Here is a 26,737-nt window from a genome sequence, read left to right as displayed (position 1 = left end):
GCAGTGGGAGTGCCTTGTAATAACAAAATAATCCTAATTCCTTCTGCCTGTCCCTTGCCTTCATTCGTTTCACTTATATATAAGTATATATAGTTGAATACATTGTTGCCATCATTATCTTGAACAAAATGTTATCTGTTTGATGGTTAAAAATAAAAAAAATAGGGGCACCTGGGTGGCTCAGTCATTTAAGCATTTGACTTCTGCTCAGGTCATGATCTCACGGTTTGTGAGTTCCAGCCCTGCATTGGGCTCTGTGCTGACAGCTCAGAGCCTGGAGCCTCCTTTGGATTCTGTGTCTCCCTCTCTCTCTGCCCCTCCCCCGCTCGCTCACCCTCTCAAAATAAATAAACATTTTTTTTTTTTTAATCTTAAAAAAAAAATAAGTATGTTATCTTTGCTTGTTCCTTCTTCGATGTTCTTTCTTTATGTAGACCCAGTCCCAAGCAAGCCCCGCACTGTCAGCACAGAGCCTGACGCGGGGCTCCAACTCATGAACTGTGAGATCATGACCTGAGCCGAGATCAAGAGTCAGATGCTTACCTGACTGAGCCACCCAGGCGCCCCCCGGTTAACAATGTTTTTTATTTCTAGCATTTCTTTTGGTTCTTTCTTAGGATGCCTGTCTTTCTGTGAACACTGCCCATTTTGTCTTACATTCTGTTAACTTTATCCATTAGCACACTTAGCACATTCACCATAGTTATTTAAAATGCTCAGTCTGAGGGGCGCCTGGGTGGCTCAGTCGGTTAAGCGTCCGACTTCGGCTCAGGTCATGATCTTGTGCTTTGTGAGTTCAAGCCCTGCAGCCGGCTCTGTGCTGACAGCTCAGAGCCTGGAGCCTCCTTAGGATTCTGTGTCTCCTTCTCTCTCTGTCCCTCCCCCACTTGCGATCTGTTTCTGTCTCTTAAAAATAAATAAACATTAAAAAATTCTTTTAATTCTCAGTCTGATAATTCCAACGTCCCTGCCATGTCTGGTTCGGATACTTGTTCTGTCTCTTCTCACCTTCTGATATGGCTTATAATTTTTTCTAGGTAGCAGGTATGCATGGTGTCCTGGGTAAGAGGAACAGATATAAACAGGCCTTTAGCAATGTGGCGGGGTGGCGGGGAAAGGGAGGTATCCCGCAGTTCGGGGCCAGGTGTCAGTCTCCCAGGGAGCCTGTGCCTCTGGACTGTGAACTACACAAGTGTTTCCCAGCTTTTCTCTCCCCTTAGGTGGATCAGGCTGGTGTGAACAAGCCAGAGCTGGGTATTCCCTTCCCCAGGTCAGACAGGCCCTGATGAGACCCCAGCAGGTGAGGCTCTGGTTAACCAGTCTTCCCCCGGGGCAGGCCTTGTTAAGAACACACTGCTCTGCTGTATTTCAAGATGGTTCCTCACTTCCCCTGCCTGCCTAAAGCAGGAGGGCATTTTCTCCGGTATTTAAGGTGGGAACCCGGTGGAGGTAAATCTCACTATGTTGTCCACAATCAGCCTACAACAATTGCGCAATTACATCTCGGGTTTTCCCAACCCCAAGGAGGGGACATTAACGTCTCTGCTTACAGCCGGCGACAAGGAGACCCAGGGGAGGATTGTGGAAGAACATTCTCTGTTCTATGTAACGTACCTATTTCTCAAGCTGTGTGATTTTCTTTTAATAACCTTTCCCCTCATTCTTAAAGGAATACATAGTCATCGTAGAAAACTTTGGAAAAATCAGAAAAGCCTGTTTTTTAATTGCTATATATATAATCCCCCCCCTTTTTTTTAACCCAGAGAGCATTACTGCTAATATTCCTATATATTTTATTTCTGATTAGACAGATAGATGGTGGTCAGTTCATAGAATAGGGTTGATATTGTAGATTACATTTTCATATTCTACTTCTTCCAACTAAAGTGCTATTATGATTGTCTCTTATACACATCACATTCAGTGGCTTCTTAATTGTATATTGTTAGGATTTCCTACAATTTTGTTAACTGTCCCTTGTTTGGGAACTTTAGGTTTGGTAATTTGGGGGCATAAATATTTGATAACATTTGATGATTTCCTTTGTGTAGTATTCAAAAAAAATGGGATTTTTTTAAAAATCTTTGGCATTTGAGAGAGGGTCAATCTGCTCTTTTTTTAAAGTTTGTTTGTTTAAGAGAGAGAGAGAGAGAGACCATGTGCACACAGGGGAGGGGTAGAGAGAGAACCCCAAGCAGGCTCTGTGTTGTATGCTGTGAGCTTAGAGCCTGACAGGGGGCTGGAACTCATGAATTGTGAGATCATGACCTGAGCTGAAACCAAGAGTCAGACACTGAACCGACTGAGCCACCCAGGCGCCCCCCAAAAAGTGGGATTTCTGAGTTAAAGGGCATGAGCATTTGAAAGGATCTTGATAAACACTGCCAATTTATTTCCAGGGAATATGTCCCTTGCACATCCTAGTGTTGTTTTCCATGGTATTACAACTGCCCAACATATTGGTGGACAGTTCTTCGTGGAGTAAAAGGCCGTTGTCCTGCTGTGGAGGGGATATGGAGAGGACATTCCCATCATTTTTGTTATGACACAAGGATGTTGATAAGCCCACAATGGCAGCACCCTCCTCTTTTACTCAAATGCTTTGGTTATTTTTTTTCCCCCACTGCTTCTGTAGAAGGCTAGTGAGCACAAGACCAAGAGGTCAGAGAGAAGAAAGCATTGGCAGAAATCAGTTACCTGTTGGTTTTTTCCCTAAATAAACCCATTCATAACAAGGAGATGGGAAAGGAGGAGATGAAATGAACCAAAATGATTGTTAGTGGCTCACATTTCCCCTCAACAGATCACATAACAAATGTTGCAAGAGGCAGATATTTAACATCAACAGAACCATTATTTCATGAACCAGGAGACCGGGTGATGCTGGAGGAAATGCTGGCCAAATCAGTGCTTAGATTGATCCCGACGCCACTTCTAGAAAAAAATCAGTGTTTGCAGGACCCACAGCTGTCCTCAAGGGACCTGGGAAAACCTCTCGGGCAAACCCTCTTTCCTAATCCCTCTGTTTCACGAAGCGTTTACTACTGAAAGAGTTTAGCTACTTTAAGAAGGTACAACCACAACCCAGCTTATTACCTAAAACATAAGGAACAGAGTGAGACTTTTGCTCATTACATTCTCCTCTTTCCACCTTTGCACCCCTACACCCAGAAATAGCAATGATTCATGATTTAGTGTTTATCATTCCCATGCATTTCCTTAAACTTTGCTACACAGGCCTGTATCCCTAAGCAAAATATAGCCTCCCTTCTCACATTGCTTTGAACTTTTATAAGGATACTGAATGCTTCTTGCTGCAATTTGCTTTTGTTCCACAAACTGTCCATGAAACTTACTCATGTTGAACATGAGTTCGGGTTCATTCATTTTTGCCGTTTAATACTCCTTCGTATGTAAATGCCACTTATTCATCCGATCTCTAATGGTGAAGATTTAGGCGGTTTCTGGTTTTCCATTATTAAAAACGATGTTGCCGCATATAATCTTGTACACAATCTTGGGCATCTTCCTCCGGCTTTCTCTATAGCTGTGGCCAAAATGTCTGCACAGCATTCACTTTTGTAGATATTGTTCATTTGCTCTTCAAGACAGCTGTGTCTTCAAGCGCCCGCTGTCTACAATCTCATCAGTTCAGTAGTACCGGTTTAAAGTCTTGTTATTCTGATAGACTATAACTCGCACGTCCTCAATTACTACTTTTAGCATTTTTGGTTGTGTTTATTGGCTATTGGTGCTGCCTCTGTGAAGCCTTGCATGTTCATATTGTTTGCTTATTTTGCTTTTTAGGTTGTTCACCTCATTTTTGAATAGACAAATTTGAACAGAATGAGTATCACGATCAACCCTGAAAGAGGGAGAGCCATGACCCAGGGGCAGCATTGGGAGAAGTGGCCGATGCATCTGGGTGGTGGTGATAGGCCATTGTTTAGCCATCAGCAGATGGAACCACAACTACTCCCCCCACCCCCTGCATCCCCGGCCTTCTCCCCTGGGTGAGGAGCCCAGCAAATCTCCCAGATTGCTGTACTTTAGGAATGACTCTGGAGAACCGAATCAGTCTAGCTCCTCTGACGAACTGGTTCAGCGCTCTTTACTACAGGCATCAAAATCCAGCTCTTAGCTAATTTAAATTGAAACGGAATTTATTGAAAGACTGCCATCAATGCTGAAAGAGTCAGAGAACCAGGCTTGGACAAGGGTTTCGGAAGCAGGGAGGCTATCCCCAAGCATTCCACAGAACTGGACTGACGGGGACACCTTCCCCAACCCAGACACTGGACAGCACCACTGACTGTGACACTGGGAACCACGGTGGTGACTTGTGACTTGTCCAAAGACATTCCACTGTTGTAGTGAGAACAAAAGGCCAACCTGAGTGCGTTCTGGAGAAAATGGAAGGAAAGGTGGTGGAAATAGCCCCATATAGAGAAGTTCCTGTAAAGGACGGCAGAGTAATGAGGATATAGCTACAGGGCATGTGGGGTCCATGCTTTTTTGTTTTTTGTTTTTAAAGATGGGGAATATGACAGCAAATCGGTGTGCTCACAGGAGGGACCCAGGGCCAAAAAGAGAGCAAATAGTCATAGCAGCAGTTTTGAATAGTGGGAGGGGAGGGGATACTTTGTATTGGGAGGAAGGACAGAATCCAGAGAAGATGAAGTAAATGGGACAGATGTAGGGAGACGAGAGATGGAGGGATGTGGTACCTTAGGAGTTCTTTGCTGAAGTCTTCTATTTTTTGGGTGAAATGAGATCAATTGTCATTAATTAAGAGGGGGGCAGGGTGTTGAAGGTTTGGGAACAGGAGAGAAACAGATACAGCAATCAAATTTCAAAGGTTTTTGTTTTTATTCCTGATATTTTTATATCCCACGATAAAAATCAAATGAAAAAAAAAAATCTCTTAAAATGTTCACAAATGGGATGCCTGGGTTGCTCAGTTGGTTAAGCATCTGACTTCGGCTCAGGTCACAATGTTGCAGTGCGTGAGTTCGAGCCCCACGTCGGGCTCTGTGCTGACAGCTCAGAGCCCGGAACCTGCTTTGGATTCTGTGTCTCCCTCTCTCTCTGCCCCTCCCCTGCTCACACTCGCTCTCTCAAAAATGAACAAACATTAAAAAATACTTTAAATTTTTCACAAATGAACAAAAGGGGGTAATGTTAATTACATATATAGTTTTCTCTTTGGAATCGACTGCTAACCCCTAAGAATAGCTTCTCTATCAAACACCGTCAAACTTTGCAGAATTTCTACAAACCACAATCTGTTTACCTTTCTCCAGAAACAAAAGTGACAGAACAGTTAATATCTGCTTGTCCTAAGCTTAAAGTCCAAATTGTAATATTTATTCTGACTAACCTTCAGAGAATGACAAAGGAATCTTTCAGCGCAAAGGGAAAAATTTAACCAATGACAACAGTCTGTGACAACAGGCTACATTTAAGAGAAAAAGGGATGAATCCAGAAACAGCTGGGTTTGCTCTTTTGGAACTAGAAATGGTCTTTTTATCCTAGTAGAATCAGAATAACCTTCCATGGATGTGTAAACAGCACCAGTGACTCTGCCTACCACAGAACCCAGGATGCCAAGCACCGTGGGTGTTTCAAAACTGTTTTGAAACTTACCACCCACACTAGGCCACCTCCCTGCGCCCAGTCAATTTCAACAGAGGCCTGGTGGTGCAATGTTGATATTCCCCTGGCAGAAACTCCTTTCCAGAAGCTATAGGATGGGGCAGGCTTCTTAGGCACAGATTCCCCACACCGTGATTTGATAGCGTGTGGCACACTTGTAAATAAATACATTCCATTCGAAAATTTACTTTGAGCACAACATTTTGCCAGGCCATACATTTTCTCACGGGCTCCTTCCCCCCACATCATGCCTCTGATACTGCTTGCTACAAACGCCCATGGAAGTGTGGATTTGAGGACCGGTGCTTTGTTCTGTTTCATTTAAGATGATCATTGGACCGTTTCCACCCCCAGCCTGATTTCTTTCAGGGCTGATCAGATGTCTGTAGAGATCTGCGCCTGTGGACTCATGTTAATCTGTTAATTGAGTTAGACCTTCACTTGGCTCTATCCTGTGTCTCACAGTGAAACGCTGGCTGCAGTGAGGTTTGTGCTGGTTGAAAGCATGAGAGCTGATGAATTACAGCTAGAATGTGACATTGACCACAGTTAGTCATCAAAGGGGGAGGCACTGCTCACTCTCAGACCTGCAGAGCTCACAGAACAGGCCCCCGGGGGGCTTGGGAGCATTGGTGACCTGCAGTCAGCGTCCCCTTCTTCTGGAAGCCTTGACACACAGCACGTAGTGCTAGTGCGGGGCTGAGGGGCATGACTCAGCACCCTGGCTCCACTCCTGGGAGGCTCTCTCCATCCCCCAGGACTGCAGTTTCAATGCTATCCTCTGTGACTCAGCTGTCACCACCTCTTTGGGCAAGTTCCACTGCAGGTTTTGTGGGCCAGCGCTCTTGACCGAGATGCAAAGGCCTTATCAGCCAAGCAGATGGCTGGACCAGCTGCCACTTCCCAGGGAGACCAGGAGTTTCCCCCTGGGTCAGCAGGGAGGGGTTTCCTGCGAGGATCCCACGTGCCAAGTCCTCGGGGATGCAAGACATTCTGAGGATGTGACTTACACGGGGAAGCTCACCAGGACTTCTCCGATTCGATATAAATAACTCTGCACTGGCAGATGGGGCGCGAGCCAAGTAGTAATGAATACTAGGACAAACAAACAGGCCTCCGGGATGCCGGCCCAGCCGCTCCAAACCACAGTTGGCAACAGGTTTGGAGGTGGCAGTGGGCGAAAATCGTACCAGCAACACTGCAGTAATCCTCGGGAGCGAACGCAGGGAAGCTCTCTCCAGAGCGTGAGTGTGGATCATTAGGAACGGCCTTACTGCACGGAACTAGAGCATGCGCTTAAAGGGGGGTAGCTGTGAAGCATGTTAATTTGCCTGATTGGGTGCTTACCTATTAACCGGCAAATCAGGACTTACAGAGGGGACACTGTTTCCCAGGCGCCCTGCTTGAGAGACAGCAAGAGTCATGAGACCGCTCCGGCCCGCCTTTGGCAAACAAGAGTCTATAATTATGCAGACGTGCATGGGAGCAGAAGGAAATCCTGGATTGCGTCTAGCAGTATCGTATGCTGCACAACAAATCCTGTGTAAAACGGGCTCTTTATGGCATTGTTGGGATCCTGTTAAGTGAGGGTCGGGGAGGGGAAGCGAGAGGGATCTAGAGTAGGAACATTGGGGAACAAGGGAATACGGGAGGCGGGATTGCCTTGAGCTCCAAGGCCAGGGGTGGCGCGGTAATGATGGTAATGACGCAATGACGAGGGTAGGAACAGGCCAGCAGCCAAAGGTGACGGGGAGGAGAAATGGAGACTCCTGCATTACACTCAGACGGGGTCCCTGCCCTCAGTAGAAGCGGACTCACATAGTCTCAAGATCAAAGCAGCCCCATCTTAGACCCTCAGGATTTCCCCCACATTAGGATCAACCAATCAAAGATCCTGAAACCTACAAGCAAACAGGCCACCATGAGTGAGAATCAGTAGAAATTATGAGTCACAGAATGCAACCTCCTTCCTTTAGGTAATGAAATGAGCAGATGCAAAAATATATAAAGTGACAATGTGTCCAGTATGTAAAGACTGAAAGAAAGAGAAATCATAAAGATAGGCAAGCTATAAGAAACTATAAAAAAAAAAAATGACCAGGAGGATTTGGGGGGGGAGAAATTTTTTTTAAGTCAGTGTGAAAAAATGAAAAATAGAAATGTGAAAGTTAAAAAAAATGCACCGTGTTGAGTGGGTGAAACAGCAAATTAAAACATAGCTGAGGAGGTCACTTTATTCCTTGAACAAATACGTATTTAATATCTGCCACAAGTCAGCTACCATTCGAGGCTGGGGGACCACAGCAGTGGACAAAACAGACGAAAGTCGCTGTGCACACATAGGTTACAGAATAGATTATGACAAGTCAGTAAAATACAGAGCATGATATTTTGAGAACATAACTCAGGGAAGGAGAATAGAGAATACTGGGTGGGAGCAGAGCCGTATTTGAGATAGGAAGGACAGAAAACCACCTCGCCGAGACATGTGGGTAAAGATTTGAAAAGGAGGAAGGAGCAACCCATGAGAAGATTGAAGGGGAAGACCACTGCGGACAAAGAGAACAGCAAATACCGCGGCTCAGAGGTAGGGTGCACCGGCTGTATTTGACTTCCTTAGCAGAGGTCAGTGTGGGCGGAAAAGTGGGGGGCCGGGCGGGGGGGACGTCTAAGAGGTAATGCGAGGCAGGTCCTGGGAAGTTTGCAGAATAAGAGCGCATATACCAGGCAGCAATCACACTTCAAAGGCCCATGTGAAGTTAATGGTCATGACTTTATATTTGAATTTAGCTGTAAAATGTGGCTTGAGAGCAATCCCTAAAGCTCCTTCCGTGCTGGCTTATCTGACGGGTCTTCTCTCGTGTCCGGAGTCGGTTCCTCCCTTTAGTCCATCTTTGATCTTTTCCCTGACCCTCATCCTTGTTCCTACCTCCCTCTGCCCTACATAGAACTGACATTGCATCATGGTAACTGTTTTCTGCCTTCAACCAGGAACCCCTCAAGCACGACGAGGAGCCGTCATCCTTGAAGGCAATGCTCGATAAATTGAACTGCACTCTATACAATCCCACCAGACTATTGTAGGAAAGGGCTAAATGGCAACCGTTTGCAAGAAGATTCTTTCGGTGCTGTAGCCAGATTTGGTTTGTCTTTAATTTAAGCACCCTGCTGAATGTGCAATCAATATTTCAGTAATTATGTACAAATAGTTCTCATTATAAATCAAAGTTGTTATTACTGCCTTAAGCTTTGGCCTTGGTCTCTTTTCTGGGAGACCGGGCTGTTTTCCCGGAGTCGGCGGCCTCAGCTGGCTCCCATGTGGTTCCCCTACAAAGCTGCACGCCGGGGTTAGCTGGTTAAGGAGGACAGAAACCAGTCTCCGGACACAGCTGGAGTAAATCTTAAGCACCACACTCACCAGCGAAGAGGAGCGGGCCTCTGCTCCTAAATGCAGGATTGTGGCTAGAAGGCCACCATGACCCCTAAGAGCACAAAACCCTCTGAGGAATTATCGAGACCTAAGGTCACTCGACCTGAAGAAAGCTCTGGAACACGAACTGCAAGGCAGAGTTGTCCCATGTTGATGTCCTCCTGTCATTGGCCCCTAGGGGCTGGTCAGTCACAGGGTGCTTCCTGCATGGGGCAGGGTGCTTGCGGGCGTAGGGGATACCCCCCCAAGCAAGGCAGGCTCCGTGTGCCAGGCCAGCTGTCCAGAGAAACAGCTCCAGGCAGCTGGGGGACAGGTGCGCTGGCCAGGGAAGGGGCACCTAGATTAGCACCCAGGCCGATCAGCACACACTCCCTGGAGATTCAAACTAGGACCAGATGGCTTAGCCAACAAAGATGAAGGGAAGCACAAACTCTGTACACTTTTTCTTCTTTCCCCGCAAGGAATTAGGCTTAGTTGCAAACCAAGACAAAAGGGTTCTTCAGGGAGTGGTGTCCTTAAGATGAGGAGATGCACAGGTAGCCCAACCTTTTCATGAAAGTTCTTGTCCCGTCACTAGCAAATGGCTCAGCTGTATCTGAACGTGTTCAAAGCACGAGAATACACAGTGTTCCATCTCACCAGGGGGTCCTACCTCTGAATTCTCTGGCACCTCCCTCCAGAGTCTCCACAGCCCCCACCCCACACTGGGTCAGGACAGAGCTCTACTGTTTAGCCCCAAGTCACCACAACCGCCCGCATTTCTGGCCATGGCAATTTCAACTCCCTAAATGTGCCCCGGGTGGGAAGAGAATCCAGATGCAACCGTGACCAAGAGTAGGAAACCTTACCTCAGAGGCCAGGGTCCCAGATGATGACCCATTCCTTCATTTCGCAGTCAGAGAGAGCCGTCCTCTGAATCGACGGCAGAGTCAACACCAGCCACGCACATAGGCTTTGATTTGACTTCTTACGATCAAAAGGAAAAAGATTGCCATCTCTCCATTTTATCACAACATTGAATCTGCCATTATTGTCCACGGAGCCTTTGTTTCGAGCCCAGCACAGATATTATAAGAGGGCTCACTAACTTCTCTTTTTAAAAGACCAATCAGTGTGTCCAAACCTCTGCTGTATACCTCCCTTCTTGTTCGAAGCGACATTCACGCACCTCTCTGGGTCCTTGTGCACTGGACCCGTGGAGAACCCACCTGACTTGCTTCCCCCCACCCCCACACCTGGTTCTCACATGGGTCACCTGGAGACACCTGCATATTCTATTCCCTTCTTGCCTTTGGTTCAAAATAAATTACAAACCCTAAAGATTCTAAGAAGAGATGAAAACAAAAACCCAATTTATCCAAAGAACTAGTCATTTACCCCCTGGAGGTATGATTAGCTCACGTCTCACGCTGAACCAGGGTGCTGAATTAAAACAACAACAACCACCAAAACCCAAAAAACAAACCAAAAAAAAAGGTGTTAAATATATAGTTAAGCCTTGACCTCTAACAGATGACTAATGGGTGTTATGCTGTGTTTTCTTTCTTGTTAAATTCCCAGAGATAATTATTTACTCAATAAAGTTTAAACAGTTACCATAGCATAATTGGAAGCTGACGGTAGTAGTTTTCTCTCCCCGCCCCTTCCCAGCTGCAGTTGATGCAGTCAACATAGTAGACAACACGATTATTAGTCTGCGTCTACAACTTTGTGACAATTTATGGGGAGGAAATCCACAGGCCTCATCTTCTCTAACAGCCCTCCTGAAGGTGCCCCTTGTCAATTGGTCCCTGACCTGAGCTGTCGCCCTCTTATTTCTAACGGATTCATTTTCCCCACTCCTCAGGAAGGGGGGCTGTTTTGCAAGCTTGCCAGCTGGGAAGGGGAGACCAGCGGGCTACAAGTTCTCCGCTTTTTCATTGGCAAGCTTTTCAGGGCTGGGAGGAGTCTGAGCCATCCAAGAGGACCACTGGGCATCTGAGGGTAACCTGAGTGCTAAATGGGTTTCAAGACTAGGAAATATTAGGAAGAGATGGGACCTGGGTGATCACAGAGGACTCCCTGCCCATCCTGCCGGTTCAGGGATGGTGAAAACAAAGCATAGGTTTGGTGCCCATCTAGAGAATACAAAATGGCCCTTCCTAGAACCCGTTTGAAGGCAGTAATGTTTCAGCCGTGTTCTGTGCTTCTGGGTAGCTCCTTCCGTCACGGGGCTAGGCAGGGGAGGCTACCAGGAAGGAGATGTGAGCAGTCCCAAGGTTTCTATCTATCTGGGCCAGCCAGCCCTTTGTGCGGCATGAAATAGCCGCTGCCTTTCTTGGAAACCCACAGCCAAAGGTCTCACTGCCTTTTCTCCTGGCGCACAAAGGCCCTTCCTCTATCTGCATGTTATTGCTACAGACATCCAATGGCTACCACGCCAGTCTGCAGAACTTCCCTGGCCCAGCAGTGCCTCTGAGTCATCCTTAGCGAGACAAGAGGAGTAAAGAGGCAGATGAGCAGGGCACAAGTGAGCTTTGTCCCGGGGAAGAAGGTAGAGGGAAAGGGCAACACACCGAAGGCCCAAGAGATGCAAAGACACTGCTGGCAGATGCTCTGTCCTCCTTTTCATTTGCTTCTGTTGATCCCTCCCTTCCTCAAGTTTTCAGGGATCAGCCCCCGCCAGCTGGGAGCCCAAGCTTAGAATCGAGCGGTTCTCGGGGGACCCTGGGGGGCTCAGTCGGTTAAGCATCCGACCTCAGCTCGGGTCATGATCTCACGGTTCGTGGGTTCGAGCCCCGCGTCGGGCTCTGTGCTGACAGCTCGGAGCCTGGAGCCTGCTTCGGATTCTGTGCCTCCCCCGCCCCTCCCCTGCTTGCTCTCTCTCTCAAAAATAAATAAACATTAAAAAATGTTTTTAAAGAATTGGGAGCAGATTTATCATTTGGAAGGTGTATTCGTTTCCTAGGGCTGCCGTAACAAATTACCACAAACTGGCGCCTTAAAATAACAGAAATGGCGGGGGCACCCGGGTGGCTCAGTCAGTTAAGCGTCCGACTTTGGCTCAGGTTGTGATCTCACGGTTTGTGAGTTCGAGCCCCGCATCGGGCTCTCTGCTGTCAGCACAGAGCCTGCTTCAGATCCCCTGTCTCTGTCTCTCTAAATAAATAAATAAGCATTTTTAAAAAAAGAAGTAACAGAAATGCATTTTCTCACAGTTTTAGAGGCCAGAAGTCCAAATCAAGCCGCTGGCAGGTCCACACTCCCTCTGAAGGTTCTAGGGGAGAATCCTTCTGTGCCTGTGCCTGGCTGCTGGTGGTTGCTCACTATCCGTGCCTTTTCCCGGGTTGTAACGCGTTACTGCAATCGCCTTCTGTGGTCACATGGTCTTCTTCTGCGTGTCTCTCTTTTAAGAACACGCTCGTTGGATTCAGGGTCCACCCGAGTCCTGTATGTTCTCACCTCAACCTCATGTCAACTTCACGACATCCTGAAGTTCCGAGCGGACGTGAAATTTGGGGGAAATGTTATTCAACCCAGCACAGGGGTTGAGGCTCCTTGTACGTTCCTAGTCCTGGAAGTCACTAATGTTGACAGTGGGGGAGTGGATGCCATGCAAGGGGATAAAGAACACAGCTGGTGCTCAACATACCTCCCTCACCACCGTATTCCTACGGCTGAGTTTCCCGACAAACGATTTCCAAGCAATTTGACTCACTCTTCAAGACTCAATCCTCGGAGACATGGCAAATATCTCCGAGGGATAATTTCTCAAGCTCCAATTCTTAGGGGGGTGGGGAACATTAGAATCATCTGGCTGGTGGGGGGGTGGGGGGGGTGGGGTCTTTTACAAAGAACACCTGTTCCAGGAAGTCTGCAAGGGGTGGGTGGGAAGGTGTGCCTTTGCAAAGGAATCATTTACGTTGTAAACCGCTGTCACTCTACAAACGGTTTACGTGTCTCAGGTGTGGAACTTCTGTTTCGAACCATGGTTACCCAGCGCCTGGCCATCGGCTGCCCTGAGCGCTTTGTCTGGGGGCTGGGGAAAGGTGTGGGGGGAGGGGTAGAAAAGAGAAAACATACCAAGCAGCAGCCCACTGGAAGGCCAGACCACCCAAATTTCACTCTTTTTACGTTTTCTAGAATAATAAGCCTCAGATGTGTAACAGGACAGCAAATCCCAGGTTGGCCCACCGTTCGAAATCGTGTGTCAATTATGTACCTAAGCAGCGGGCTGTGTCAGGAAGGATTCTGAGGCCGCATCTGTGCTAAGTGGGAAGAGAGCCATGATGGGGGGGGGGGGAACCATCTACCACAAAGGTCCCCAGGGACTACGAGGGCACATGTCACACATTTGCCATCCCTGGTCTATAGCTTTCGGGGGGGACCGTTTCCTAAATATGTTGTTGCCGGATAGAGGTAAGAGATTTTTATGTCCTGATAGAAAAACATATGAAGGCATAAAAATAAGCGATTGCTATATTCTCACTCCTTTTTTCTATTTCTACAGACATCTTCATGCTCACTGTGCAAATCTTGTGATTTTCGAAACATAAATTCTTAGAGGCAAGGCGCGGGATCTGTTCATACTCCGCAGCCGAGTGCACGCTGGGTAGCGGTTGTATCGCTGGGATGACTGGGCGTGGGCCAAGCCTGAGCTCAGCTCTTTGGAGTGGGTTTGGAGGAGTAACGAAGACATCGGGGATGGGAGTGTTTTAGTCCCAGTTCTGCTGCGTGCGCCACCATGGCAGTGCATTTCAACCCTCAAGAACTCAAGGGCCCCATCTGTAAAATGGGAATAACCATTCCATCCCTATCTTCCACCGCTGGTTGGTGTGTGGCATGTACAGGCTGGGTTGTCTTTTATTTTTTATTGTTTTTAAGTTTATTTATTTTGAGAGGGAGAGAGAGAGGAGGAGGAAGAGGAAGAGGAGGGGGAGGAGGGGGAGGAGGAGGAGGAGGGGGAGAGGGAGGGGGAGGAAGGGGAGTAGGGGAAGGGGAGGAGGAGGAGGGGGGAAGAGGGGGAAGGGAAGGAGGAGGAGGGGAGGGGGAGGGGGAGGAGGGGGAGGGGAAGGAGGAGGAGAGGGAGGAGGCGGAGGAGGGGGGAGGGAGGGGGAGGAAGGGGAGGAGGGGAAGGGGGAGGAGGAGGAGGGGGAAGAGGGGGAGGGGAAGGAGGAGGAGGGGAGGGGAAGGAGGAGGAGAGGGAGGGGGAGGGGGAGGAGTGGGAGGAGGAGGAGAGGGGAAGAGGGGGAGGGGAAGGAGGAGGAGGGGGAGGGGGAGGAGGGGAAGGGGGAGGAGGGGGAGGGGAAGGGGGAGGAGGGGGAGGGGAAGGGGGAGGAGGAGGAGGGGAAGGGGGAGGAAGAGGAAGAGGAGGGGGAGGGGAGGAGGGGGAGGGGGAGGAGGAAGAAGAGGAAGAGGAGGGGGAGGGGGAGGGGGGAGGGGGAGGAGGAAGAAGAGGAGGGGGAGGAGGGGGAGGGGAGGAGGGGGGGAGGAGGAAGAAGAGGAAGAGGAGGGGGAGGAGGAGGGGGAGGAGGGGGAGGAGGAGAGAATGAATCCCAAGCAGACTCTCCATTGTCGGCACAGAACTAGATGTGAGGCTTGAACTCACCGATCATGAGATCATGAGCTGAGCCAAAACGAAGAGTCAGATGCTTAACTCACTGAGCCACCCAGGCGCCCCTGGAGTTGTCCTTTAGAAATCCTTCCTGCACATTCTGAGGGCAGTGCCACGACAAACAAGAATGTTTGCAGAGGAAACATTTTGCCCAGGAAATCCCGCTCTGACCGTTACAGAAAGACATCTGGAAGTCTCCAGAGCCCAACGGTTCAGAAAATGCCAAACAAGGAAACGTGACAGTCTGAAGGGTCCGCGGTGCCCCGGGGATGGGGCACAAGGAACAGTGTGAGAGAGGGGGCGCCAGGAGCTGACCTTTCACTGCACTGGCATCATGTGCAGGAGCCCTGGATGGGCGGCCAAAGTCATCTGACCTCACAGCCAGCGCCCGGGGACATTAGAAGGAGGCTTACAAATGACTCAGTTGAAAGTCTGCTTGTGAGGAAGCAGGAAGAAAAGTCATTGTTCCAGGATCCCAAAGGTAATTAGTGGTTGGAAAGAGACAAGAACCCCACTTTGCAGATGCCAGGAAGAAGAGGATGTACGGGGAGTGGGAGGGAAGGCCCAGAAGGAACCCCGTATTCCCTGCGAACAGCTGGCCTTGACCCTAGAGGAGTGGGGGCTGGACTCTGATATCCTTGGGTCCCTTCCCAGGCAAGGGGTTGCAGCTTGAACGGGAGAAAAATCAACCTGTGGGATTTCGGTTTTTACATCTGTTCAGGGGCGCCTGGGTGGCTCAGTCAGTTAAGCACCCAGCTCTTGATTTCAGCTCAGGTTTGTGAATTCAAGCCCCGCATCAGACTCCACGTTGACTGTGTGTGTAGCACCTGCTTGGGATCCCTTCTCTCCCTCCTTCTCTGCCCCTCCCACACCCTCTGTCTCTCAAAATAAATAAACTGTATTTAAAAAAATAAATACATCTGTTTAATCCTCTATAAGGAAACCAGCGTGACAGCAAGAAGTTGTGGGGTTGTGACAGCAGAAGGGGATGTGCCTGAGATCCGAACCCCAGTGTGAGGCAGTGACTCTGGGTTGTGGGTTAAAAGGTGGGCAGTGGGAGGGCTCTGCCTGGTGCAGGAATAAGGCGAAGGGGTCATTGTCTGCAGAGAATTTAAAACCGTTAGCAAAGCCATCTGAAAGTTGGTCTGTTTTTCACTATAACCTTGCACTGGCAAATCTTAAGTAACGTCACTGATCCAACATTCTGCCCTGAATAATCTTCCGTTGGTCCAAGTTCTAGACAACTGTGCTTGCTGTTGAGTTTAGCACTATGTCCTTAAGCCTAAATTAGCACATTCTTATTCTTCATCCTTTTAAAAAACGCTGTATTCCACTTGGAAGTTGCCACGCCGTATTCCACTTGCCACGCCTTTGTTGCCAAATAGCTTTTGAGAAGGAAACAATGGGAGCCTTGAAGACCCAGACAAGAAGTTGATACAAAAATATTTGCAAACTGGCAGAATCCACCTTGAACAAGGCACACAACACTTTGAAATGATTCCTTGAGATCAGTGCAAACAAACTGTGGAGAGGACAATTACTTCTGCAAAACAACAACAACCAAAAAGTCAGGAAATAGATAAAAGAATCAAATTTAAGGAAGAAACGTTAGCAGAAATGACCAAAGGTGCCAGTCTTAGATTGCCTGATGAAATTCAAAGGGCAGTGTTTGAAGCCCGAATAGAAATTTGTGATACATTTGCCGGCGATGGGTGTTTGGTGAAAGTTTGTCCACGGTGAAGACCCTTGAGAGCTGCTAGAATTGGTCCTGAAGAAACAAAGAAACAAGGATGGGAACTGTATTGCCCTTTCTGGAATTTGCTGTGACATGGGATGGGTATCTGCCACATTCATCTTTGTGTTTAAGGCTTTCCTTCTCGACTTAGATGCCTCTTGTTACAGGGAAAACTTCAGCGTATGTCAGCTACACTTCAATTTTTAAAAGGAGAGAAAACTTTAGCAATTAAAAGGAGCAAAACATATTCCCCGATGAACTATGTGACACATTGGCAAATCTGGCTATGTGCCTATTGAAGGGGACAATTCAGGATCGATTTTGATGAAATCATTGTCAAATGTGTAGACACGTCTCAAAGACAAAAACTTTAATGTTCTATTTGTTACCGACATGTAGGCAAAAGATCTCCCTTTCCTTAAAAAAAAAAAAAAAAAAAAAAAAAAAAAGACGTCTTTACTCCCCTCCCCTTTTTTGGTAATGTACTATTATTTATTTACTTATTATTCATTAATTTATTTAACTTCTATGATTATGTATGTGAAGTGCAATAAAAGAAAAATTTCATTCCCTGCCGAATTTCTTTACATTCGTGATATTATTCAACTTACTGTGTGAATGGTAGGGGAGTTGTTAAAAAGAATCCACTCTAGGTTTGAAATACGGGAGGCCAGTGCTGGAGCAGGCATAGCATTCTGGGAGTTTCTGTCCTGTAAAGGTAACACTCACTCTTTCAGAGGGAGTAACAATATATAGTTTTGTAATAACAAGGAGAAAACAACAATATATAATTTTATAACAGCACCAGCACAGATACTTAACATTTTTCCAGTGACTTGATCACACAGCAGATAATTTGCACCTGCTTCTCTTCTGCCCAAAGGGAGAGTTGCCCGAATCCTGTTGGATACGGGCATTGGATGATTCTGGGGGGAAATGTCAGCTTCTACTCACGTTCTCCTGTGTTAACCGAAGGCCAGCCCGGGGTAGGACAGGGAGGGAAATCTTTAGCCCTGCAGCCTTCCTTCTGTTCTCTTCTCCCTCAGGGATTAAATCCTCTGCCTCCCATGCTCCCCCTGGCTCCTTCTCAAACCCTACCCACCTGAGGCTGTGTGATATGTGCAGAAAGCAAAGGTCTTGCTTCCTGTAAACATAGCACTTAGCACAGGGTCTGCCCCGTAGGCATTAAGGCTATGGACTCTAGGGACGGATGGTCTAGTGACAGAACTTTAGGCATCAGCCAACAGTGGAGTTGGGAGGAATTTTAGGGGCAACCCGTTGCCTCTTTTGAAACACCTACCCTGCAGTTGGTAGGTGGCTTAAAGGACTTCACGACGGGTAGATGGCTCTGACCTTCCCACGGGGCGCCCACATTAAACTCCAATGAGACTTTTCAGCTCAGCGCCCACTCTCAAGCAGTCGCATTGGGAAGGATCGTGAGGCTTTGTCCCTGCCCCGTGAGAACAAAGGCTGAGATTGATTAACAGCTCCTTCCGCGGAAGAGGGAGCCCAGAATGCTGGCTAAGGGAGTTCCACGCTGGCCACCCCTGTTTTGGCCTCCCGGCTGTCAAAGCCAGGCATCTATCCCACATCCTAAGGCCACCCTTTCCTTACGCGATTGACAAAGGAGTAGAATAAAATCAGGATATTTTGGCAAACGCAAGTATACATTTGGCTTGCCTGAATTCACATCATGTTTTCCTTGAGCCAAGGTCACAATTTGAGAGGTGGGGGCCAGGCCAAATTTTACAGAGATACTTGGCAACTTTAACAATTGGCAAAGAGGCAGGAAATTGGTAAACGCTGTTTTAAAAATAACGCCAAATGCCAAGCGTTTTGTATTTCATCTCTGATGTTTGTTTATGGATGTTTGCTGCCATTTTTCAGGAACTCCAGTAGCTGGTACCCAACGATTACAAACCTCCACCTGCTACCGAGGACGCCTTTGCAAACGCACCGTGCCTCCAGCAGCCTGGAGACAGGGAAGAGCAGAGGTGCCCTGGGGGGTGATCTCAGGGACCCCAGAAGATCCCTGCCTTCCAAAACATTTGCACCACCTTCTCGGTGGTGAATAAAGGAGGAAAACTCCTGTCTAGGGAGAGAGAGAGCACTTCACGAATGTCTGTTGACTTAAAGTTGCTGGTAATCAATTTTTTCCCTGAGGTGAAGTTTTGACGGAGGACAAAAAGGCAGAAAGATGGGGGACTGTAACTCTGATGGGCGAGGAAAGAAAGGCATGTGGGGGAAGAAAGGGAAGGCACCCTAAATCCGATTCGTCTGTTGCACAATGTCCCGGGGACAGCTCAGAATGTGCAGCTGCTGCTGAGGCACCTGTGCCGATTATCTGGGGGAGGTCAGCACCCCTGGCTTTGACTTTTTGGGTCCGTCCTTAGATCCGTTCAGCTGGCAAACTGGGAGACAGCAGGGAGTCCCGCCCTCGCCTCCCCACGGTCAAAACCCAATAATCAGCACCGACGCTGGCGAGGTAGAGTGGAACTTGCTCTAGCTGCGCCTATGGTAAAAATCTGTGCCAAGGTATTCCACAGCTTTGCTTTGGTGATTCATCCGTAATCCTTACATCAACCTCTTGTGTTTCTAGGGCCCCTCTGCTCCTAAGTTCTGAGAAGAGCAGCAGGAAGAGAAGGAGAAAGTTATTTATTGAGGACGCGCTATATGCCAGCCCCTTTGCTAGAAAGTTCCAGGTGGTATTTCCAAACCTTATCACGATACCACAAGGAAAGAACGATTCTTGCCAACTCACAGTGGGGGAAATTGAGGATGAGGAGGGTGTCATGAAGCTGGTGTTCAAAGGACGCTTTGTCACTTCGAAGAAGCAAAGTCTTACATGAAAAGATACTCAACATCTCTCATCATCAGGGAAATGCAAATCAAAACCACCATGATACCACCTCCCACCTGTCAGAAGGGCTGACATGAACAACTCAGGCAACAACAGATGTTGGTGAGGATGCGGAGAAAGAGGGTCTCTTGTGCATTGTTGGTGGGGATGCAAGCTGGTTCAGCCGCTCTGGAAGACGGTATGGAGGTTCCTCGAAAAACTAAAAATAGAACTACCCTAGGACCCAGCAACTGTACTACTAGGTACTTATCCAAAGGATAAAAAAATGCTGATTCAAAGGGGCACATGTACCCCAATGTTTATAGCAGCGCTATCAACAATAGTCAAATTATGGAAAGAGCCCAAATACCCATTGACTGATGAGTAGATAAAGAAGATGTGGTGTGTGTGTGTGTGTGTGAGTGTGTGTGTGTGTGTGTGTGTGTGTAGAATGAAATATTACTTGGTGATGAAAAAGAATGAAATCTTGCCATTTGCAACAGTGTGGATGGAAGTAGAAGGTATTATGCTAAGTGAAATAAGTCAGTCAGAGAAAGATAAACATATGATTTCACTCACATGTGGAATTTAAGAAAAAGAACAAATGAACATAAGGGAAGGGAAGGAAAAATAAGATAAAAAACAGAGAGGGAGGCAAACCATAAGAGACTCTTAAATCCAGAGAACAAACTGAGGGTTGCTATAGGAGGAGGTGGGTGGGGGGAATGGGTTAAATGGGTGACGGGCATTAAGGAGGGCACTTGTTGGGATGAGCCCTGGGTGTTGAATGTAAGTGATGAATCACTGATTCATTATATATATATATATATATATATATATATATATATATATATATGGAAGAAAAGTCTTCCATGGCTAATGCAAAGGGGAGGCCCCTTTCAAGGTACATGGTGGTGGCATCCAGAGAGCTCTTCTCAGAGCTTTACTACTCTTTATTTAGTCCCCTTTGTTTTTACCTGATGCCCAGCAGAACTGGGAGAAGCCCGTTCAGGTCCTTTATCTTGTCCAACTAGAAATGCACTCAACCCTGTCCTGTCAATCCATCCCATCACTGAGAGTGTCCTAGAAGGTTGTTAACAGGCCCAGAGCGTCCCTTCAGTCCAGCAAGGGCCAGATGGCATCCACTGATGAGATGCTGGCGAAGCCTTCTCTGTCCACCCCACCCCTCCATGCCAGGCACCAGGCTAACCTGGCTGGGAGCTGCCTCCTGTATTAAGCCCCTGGGCCCTGAGAACCTCCTTGACTCATTTCCATCTGACCTTGTGGTTTGCTTGTGTGTGGATCCTGAGCCCTTCCAGGGCCGGGAGGTAGAAGGAACCTGCTCACAGGTGAGACTATTAATGAGGGAAGCAGCCAGAATTCTGCCTAATCTGAAGATTACGTCAAACGTTAAGGATGAGTAAAATCGTCTTCTAAGTTTGTCCGAGGTCGCAGGTAGTCCTGCTTGAGATCCTCTCATTCATTCTGGAATTGCTCCCATAACCGCCGATACTGAACACGAGGTCAAGGCTCAACCTTCAGTAGAGCTCCATCTAGCGGAATTGTTTTCCATTACAAGCTTTATGGTGCCAGGGGAGTCCCTTTTGCGTAAGGAGTCTGGCATTTGCTTCTTATTTTAGGCTCTGTGTCAATGGGATGATGGGGCATTTCCTCAGTCCAAATAAGCCGAGTTCACATATCGTGGAGGTAAGCAGGGTGTATGTTAATCGAGCAAGGCTAGTTCAAAGCCTACCAACTTGAGTTCCATTTCCTCTTGACTAGGAGGGGGCAGAGTGGATCTCTTACACTGGGATGGAGTCCCTGGCTGCTGGAAAGTGGTGGGGAAGGAGAAGAGAGGACAACGCAAATGTCCTGGAAATTTCCGTGTAAGATCAGGCACGGGCAGATTAAATCAATGTTGTCCTCACGAAAACAGGCAGACCAGCTGGCATCCCAGGCTTCAGATGCTGGCTCCCAGCCCTGGAGAGCGGAAGATCCCCGTCTGTCCCCCACCCCTCCAGTGGCTGACATTGTACAAGGTTCTGCATGTTCAATTTCTTTCTACATCACCTGTTGCCCAATGTGTTCTGAACACAAATGATTTTAGTCCCCTCTTGCCCCTCTCCTTTAAAGGCAGCCTGCTATAATTTTATAGGGTTGGAACTTCAGGGAATTAAAAACTGCTCAGATAAACTCCCACCACCCAGCCACCCTTGACCTTCTGGGAGGAATAGTCTATTCGTGTCCTGGGGCTGCCTTAATGAAGTACCACAAACCGATAAGTTAAAGCAACAGAAATGTATCCTCTCCCGGTCCTGGAGGCTGAAAGTCCAGGATCTAGGTGTCAGCAGGGCGATCCTCTCTCTGAAGGTGCGAGGGAAGGCTCTGTGCCTCCCTTCCAGCTTCTGGTGTTTCCGGCCATCCCTGGCCTTCCTTAGCTTGTAGGCAAGACACGTGAGCCTCTCCCTCCAGCATTACATGGTGTCCTCCCACCCTGTCCTCCCTGAGTGTGCCGGGGTCCTCACCTGCTACTCTGTGTGTGTTTCTTCTCTCTTCTTATAAAGACACCAGTCAATTGGATTAGGGGCTCAGCCTCCTTCGGAGTCAACTCCCATCTTGATTCTATCTTGCAAAGATGCTATTTCCTGAGAAGGTCACATTCACAGGTACTGGCGGTTAGGCCTTTGACATATCTTTCTGTGGACACATTCAACCCATGAGAAATAGGAAGGGACAACAGCAGGCGGAAACCACAAGACCAACACTGGCTTCAAGGGTGGGGAGGGAGCACGGAGGCAGGGAGTCCTCAGAGCAGCTGGGGGTTGTTTTCTTGAGTTCCCACGTTCCCACGCATCCAGACCTGTTACCAGAGGCTATGAATGCAACACCAGACAAGACCCTGACATCACATACTGTTAATTTGATAAGATTAGAAATCTATTTCATAAAAAGTTTTCATGTTTAGTCATTTTTGAGAGAGGGAGAGAGAGAGAGAGAGTGTACAGGCAGGGGAAGGGCAGAGAGAGAGGGAGACAGAGGATCTGAAGCGGGCTCTGTGCCGACAGCAGAGAGTCCGATGTGGGGCTCCAACTCACGAGCCGGGAGATCATGACCTGAGCCGAAGTCGGATGCTTAACCAATCGAGACACCCAGTCACCCTGGAAATATATTTTAAGCATGTGCCGTTTCCTTGAAAAGGCAGTTAGGGCCCATTATTTATTTGGAACATCTTCTATTCACATTTGTCATTAACTTACTGCCCTTTATTTTTGGTGGATGGATAGGAAAGAAATATGACCCATTTAACATTATTTGTGCATTTCCACTGAAATAGAGTCAAGCAGAAATATACAGAAAGTTTCAGTCATTTTATCTAGGATTCTCTCTTATTTACATTATGTATTAAAAAAATTTTTTTTAATGTTTATTTTTGAGAGACAGAGAATGAGTGGGGGAGGGGCAGAGAGGAAAGGAAACACAGAATCCCAAACAGGCTCCAGGCTCTGAGCTGTCAGCACAGAGCCTGACGTGGGCCTGGAACTCAAGGACCGTGAGATCATGAGTCATGACCCGAGCCGAAGTCGGATGCTTAACCCCTGAGCCACCCAGGCGCCCCCTATATTATCTATTTGACAGATAATTCAATAGATCCTACTGCACCAAAGCATAGAACATTCTTATTCCTTACAATTTTTACAATCCTGTTCGCTTGTTACTGGTAATGCATGCGTGTTTGCAACACTTAAGTGCTGTCATCCCTCCTTTCAAACAGACATAACAACAATTCCTGTCACTTACTGACTGCTTCTATGTGCTAGGCACTGTGCTAATTGATTTCTTTTTTTTTTTCTTTTTTTTTAATGTTTATTTATTTTTGAGAGACAGAGCATGAGTGGGGAAGGAGCAGAGAGAGAGGGAGACACAGACTCCGAAGCAGGCTCCAGGCTCTGAGCTGTCAGCACAGAGCCCGACGCGGGGCTCGAACTCACAAATCGCAAGATCATGCCCTGAGCCGAAGTCGGCGCTTAACCAACGGAGCCACCCACCCAGGCGCCCCTGTGCTAATTGATTTCTATGCATCATTTTATTTAATTCTTAAAATAGGCTTATGCTGTATCATTTCCACTTTACAGGTGAGAAAGCTGAGACTGGACAGCAGAGTGTCTTGTCCCAAATCACCTCACTCTTTAGTGGTGAAGCTGGAATTCAGTTTGGAGTTTCTGAAAGCTTATATTGAACTGCCTTCATATAATATCTTCCACAGCCATCCTGACAGATTTCCCTTGACCCATCTAGTTCCTTTTCCTCACCCCAACCTTTGCCTCACAAGAAGACCAGCTCACGTTTAGGTATAGAGACAAATACCTAATGGTCCAGACCCGTTTCAATGTTACCACACATTGTTTTTGGCCACTGGGTGGAAATACGCCTATTTTCTCTCCTCCAAAAGATCTTGAGCTTTTTAACAAACACATTTTCGAATTCATTTCCCCTCTTTGGGCCCCCCAAGTCCAAATGCCTATAGAGCCATAACCACATTAATAGTGAGTTAAAACACACAGAACTGGGCCAATGGACTACCCTGTTCATTACTTTATTAAAAGTGGGGGATAAAAGTCCCACAGTGATTCCAGATGGTGGTCGAATCAACAAGCTACTTATATACAATAGACACTCTCGGCTTGGAAACTACATGAATGTGTGCTTTTGATCCATAAAGAGCTGCCTCAGTGGGCCAATCATAATAAAAGTTATGTATCTAAAGTAGGTGAAGATGTGATGAGCAACTTTAAAATGGCCTTGGCAGCTTTTATAAAATCACATCTAATCGTTGTGGGCTATGTTTCTGGAGTAGATGGTGGAGGGAGTGTAGAGTCTCTGTGAGTGTGGGCTTGACCTTACTGGACAATGTGCCAGGCGCTGCGTAAAGTATGGTGTGTACAGCGCTGAGCCAGATGTGATCCCTGGCTCCCATCATGCCTTGCCCTGGTAGTTACAACAGAGACAGATGAGATCTGCCTGGGAGTGATGTATGTGGATGTGTGTGTGTGTGTGTGTGTGTGTGTGTGTGTGTGTATGAGTGGATGTCTTTGCTTGTGCGTATACAGCTGATCTTCATCACTCATAGATTTCATATTTGTGAACTCACCTACTCGCTAATATTTACTTATAGCCCCCAAATCAACACTTGTGCTTTTGTGGTCAGTTGCTGAGATGTGCAGAGCGGTCAAAACTTTGAACCACTTGATGTGACACGGTCCCAGCTGAGGGTGAATGAGGCAATGCTGTATCTCCTTGTTTTAGCCACCACGCTGCAAACATGTGTCCTTTTCACCGTCTATTTAGTGTCGTGTTTCTTGCAGTTTGTGCTTTTTGTTGATTTCACCATTTAAAATGCCCCTACGTACAGGGCTAAAGCGCTGTCTGGTGAGTGCAGGAAGGCTGGGGTGTGCCTCCCGGGGAAAATACTTGTGCTGGAAAAGCCTCCTTTGGGCCTGAGTTATAATGCTACTGTTGGGACTTCAATGTAATTAATTAACAATCTATATTAAATAAGGTGTCTTTAAAAAGAAACACACACAGGGGCGCTTGGGTGGCTCAGTCGGTTAAACATCCGACTCTTGGTTTTGGCTCAGGTCGTGAGCTTGCAGTTTGTGGGATCGAGCCCCGCATCAGGATCTGTGCTGACAGCATGGAGCCCGCTTGGGATTCTCTCTCTGCTCCTCCCCCTGCTCGTGCTTGCTCTCTCTCCCTCAAAATAAACTGACTTTAAAAAAAAAGAAAGAAACACACATGAAGCCAATTTATGTACTGACCAGTTGATGAAAGAAATGTGATCAAAACTGGAAGAAAACTAACCCTGTATTGTCCCTTGGAGCAGTGGTTGCTAATTCACCGATTCAGTGCTCGTGGTGACCTTATGGATCATAACCACTGTGAATAAGGGTTGGCTGTATATTTTATATACACACACTGAGTATTAAGAGAATTCCACATGATCCCAATGAGGGGTGGTGTCTCTAAAAATCAGTACAGCTGCCCAGCAAGCTTTCAGATGCCGTATATTTTATACACACACTGAGAGTTATATTGAGTATTAAGAAAATTCCACGTGATCCCGATGAGGGGTGGTGTCTCTAAAAATCAGTACAGCTGCCCAGCAAGCTTTCAGATGCGTCCCATGCACAGAGATGGGAGGAGGAATGTGGATTCAGGTAACTACACTAGGTGAAAAGAAAAGTTATTAGATTAAAAGTTATTAGATTTAGAGAGGACTTCCGATTTATGGATCAAATAGTCTAACCTTTGCATCTTTCATTTAAGGCAGGAAGGTAGAGAGAAGAAAAGGGAAGGGAGGGAAACCCAGGAGTGTCCCACACATGAACGAGGGGATAGAAGGGACGGGAAGGGCCAACGTCTGATCCCATGAGGGACTGAGAAGGAGCAAGACTAATCATGTCATGATAGCCTCCAGGGATGACAATCACAGATGTCAAATTTTTCTTATCATTTTTCTGTTATTTTTAATCCTCTCCCCTGACTTTTCCTGCCCTTGTCAGCACTAAATTGCCTTGGATGATTTCAAAAACATTCCTCACCTTATTTAGAGTTAGAGGGGAGCAAGAAAGATGTCCAGAGGGGCCCTCCCTGCAATGCCTGAGTGAGAGAAGGAAGCCTGGCACAGAGCAGATGGGGCGGCTAGAAGAGCAGCCAGTCAATACGGGGACCCGCTGAAAATAGAAACAAGGGGTTGTCCCCAGCACAGAGAAATTGTTCTAAGACAGTGCCTACAGGCAAATGGTCCTTGGGTGACTTCCCTATGGCCATCCATCCAAGAGGAACCTGGCCCTTTCAAGAACCATGTCAGGAAGTTTCAGAGACTACAGCGATTGGGGCTTGTGAAAAATGCGTGGTCAACTCAGAGTGTTGCGTGTTGATCTACCTGAGCCAAGGAACCAGGAAGACGACTCACGGCCTGAGGGAGCGGGTAGTGTAAATGCCTTGGAAGGACTACAGCGCTACTCAGAACTAGTCAATAACGCTTTTGTTTCCGTATCACAGAAAATGATCTTGCTGCTGGGAAGTGGAAAACAAAAATAAGCCCAGAGATGCACAACCCGGAGAGGAAGGAGCCGACAACCTCGCTGTCCTGAGAGCACGAGAGCAACAGCCAGCAGGCCTCCGAGCTCAGAAGAACAAGTTCCAGGGGACTGGGGGCCTTTGCAGGGGTGGTCTGAAGAGCCAGATCCACGAGAGAGAAGTGACAACTCTCAGTGACAAACCTGATGTCATGACTTCAGAGAAAGGAGGAAAGTGGAATGTGAGATGGGAGACAGCTGAATATTACTTCCTGGCTTAAGATCGCAATCTGCCGTTACCGTTTTAGCCCTGAACGTGAACGCTAACAATCGGGGGTGACAAACTCAGCATATTTCCCCGTTTTATAGGATCACTATTATACTAGCCAATCACGGGCAATCCAG

The 26,737-nt window shown here is 47.4% G+C and overlaps 2 long non-coding RNA genes across 4 annotated transcripts; one reads left to right on the top strand and one right to left on the bottom strand.

Annotated features, from left to right (window-relative positions):
- Positions 1–6,479: 6,479 nt before the first annotated feature.
- Positions 6,480–25,174, top strand: LOC109275636 (uncharacterized). Of its 3 annotated transcripts, none has more exons than XR_002084287.2 (4): positions 6,480–6,900; positions 7,051–7,199; positions 8,111–8,243; positions 23,387–25,174. It is a non-coding gene; the product is annotated as an uncharacterized LOC109275636 (long non-coding RNA). The 3 variants fall into 3 exon arrangements; XR_002084284.2 differs by lacking the exon at positions 23,387–25,174 and adding an exon at positions 8,605–11,158; XR_002084281.2 differs by lacking the exon at positions 23,387–25,174 and having other exon boundaries at positions 6,483–6,900; positions 8,111–8,563.
- Positions 16,359–22,151, bottom strand: LOC109275637 (uncharacterized). The gene is made up of 3 exons (XR_002084288.2): positions 21,779–22,151; positions 17,026–17,124; positions 16,359–16,447 (listed from the first exon to the last, which is right to left on the bottom strand). It is a non-coding gene; the product is annotated as an uncharacterized LOC109275637 (long non-coding RNA).
- Positions 25,175–26,737: the final 1,563 nt, after the last annotated feature.

The sequence above is a fragment of the Panthera pardus genome, unplaced genomic scaffold (genome assembly GCF_024362965.1).
Source record: "Panthera pardus isolate Hobbes unplaced genomic scaffold, ASM2436296v1 HiC_scaffold_15, whole genome shotgun sequence".
NCBI classification, from domain to species: domain Eukaryota; kingdom Metazoa; phylum Chordata; class Mammalia; order Carnivora; family Felidae; genus Panthera; species Panthera pardus.
This window is presented reverse-complemented; position numbering and strand designations above follow the sequence as displayed.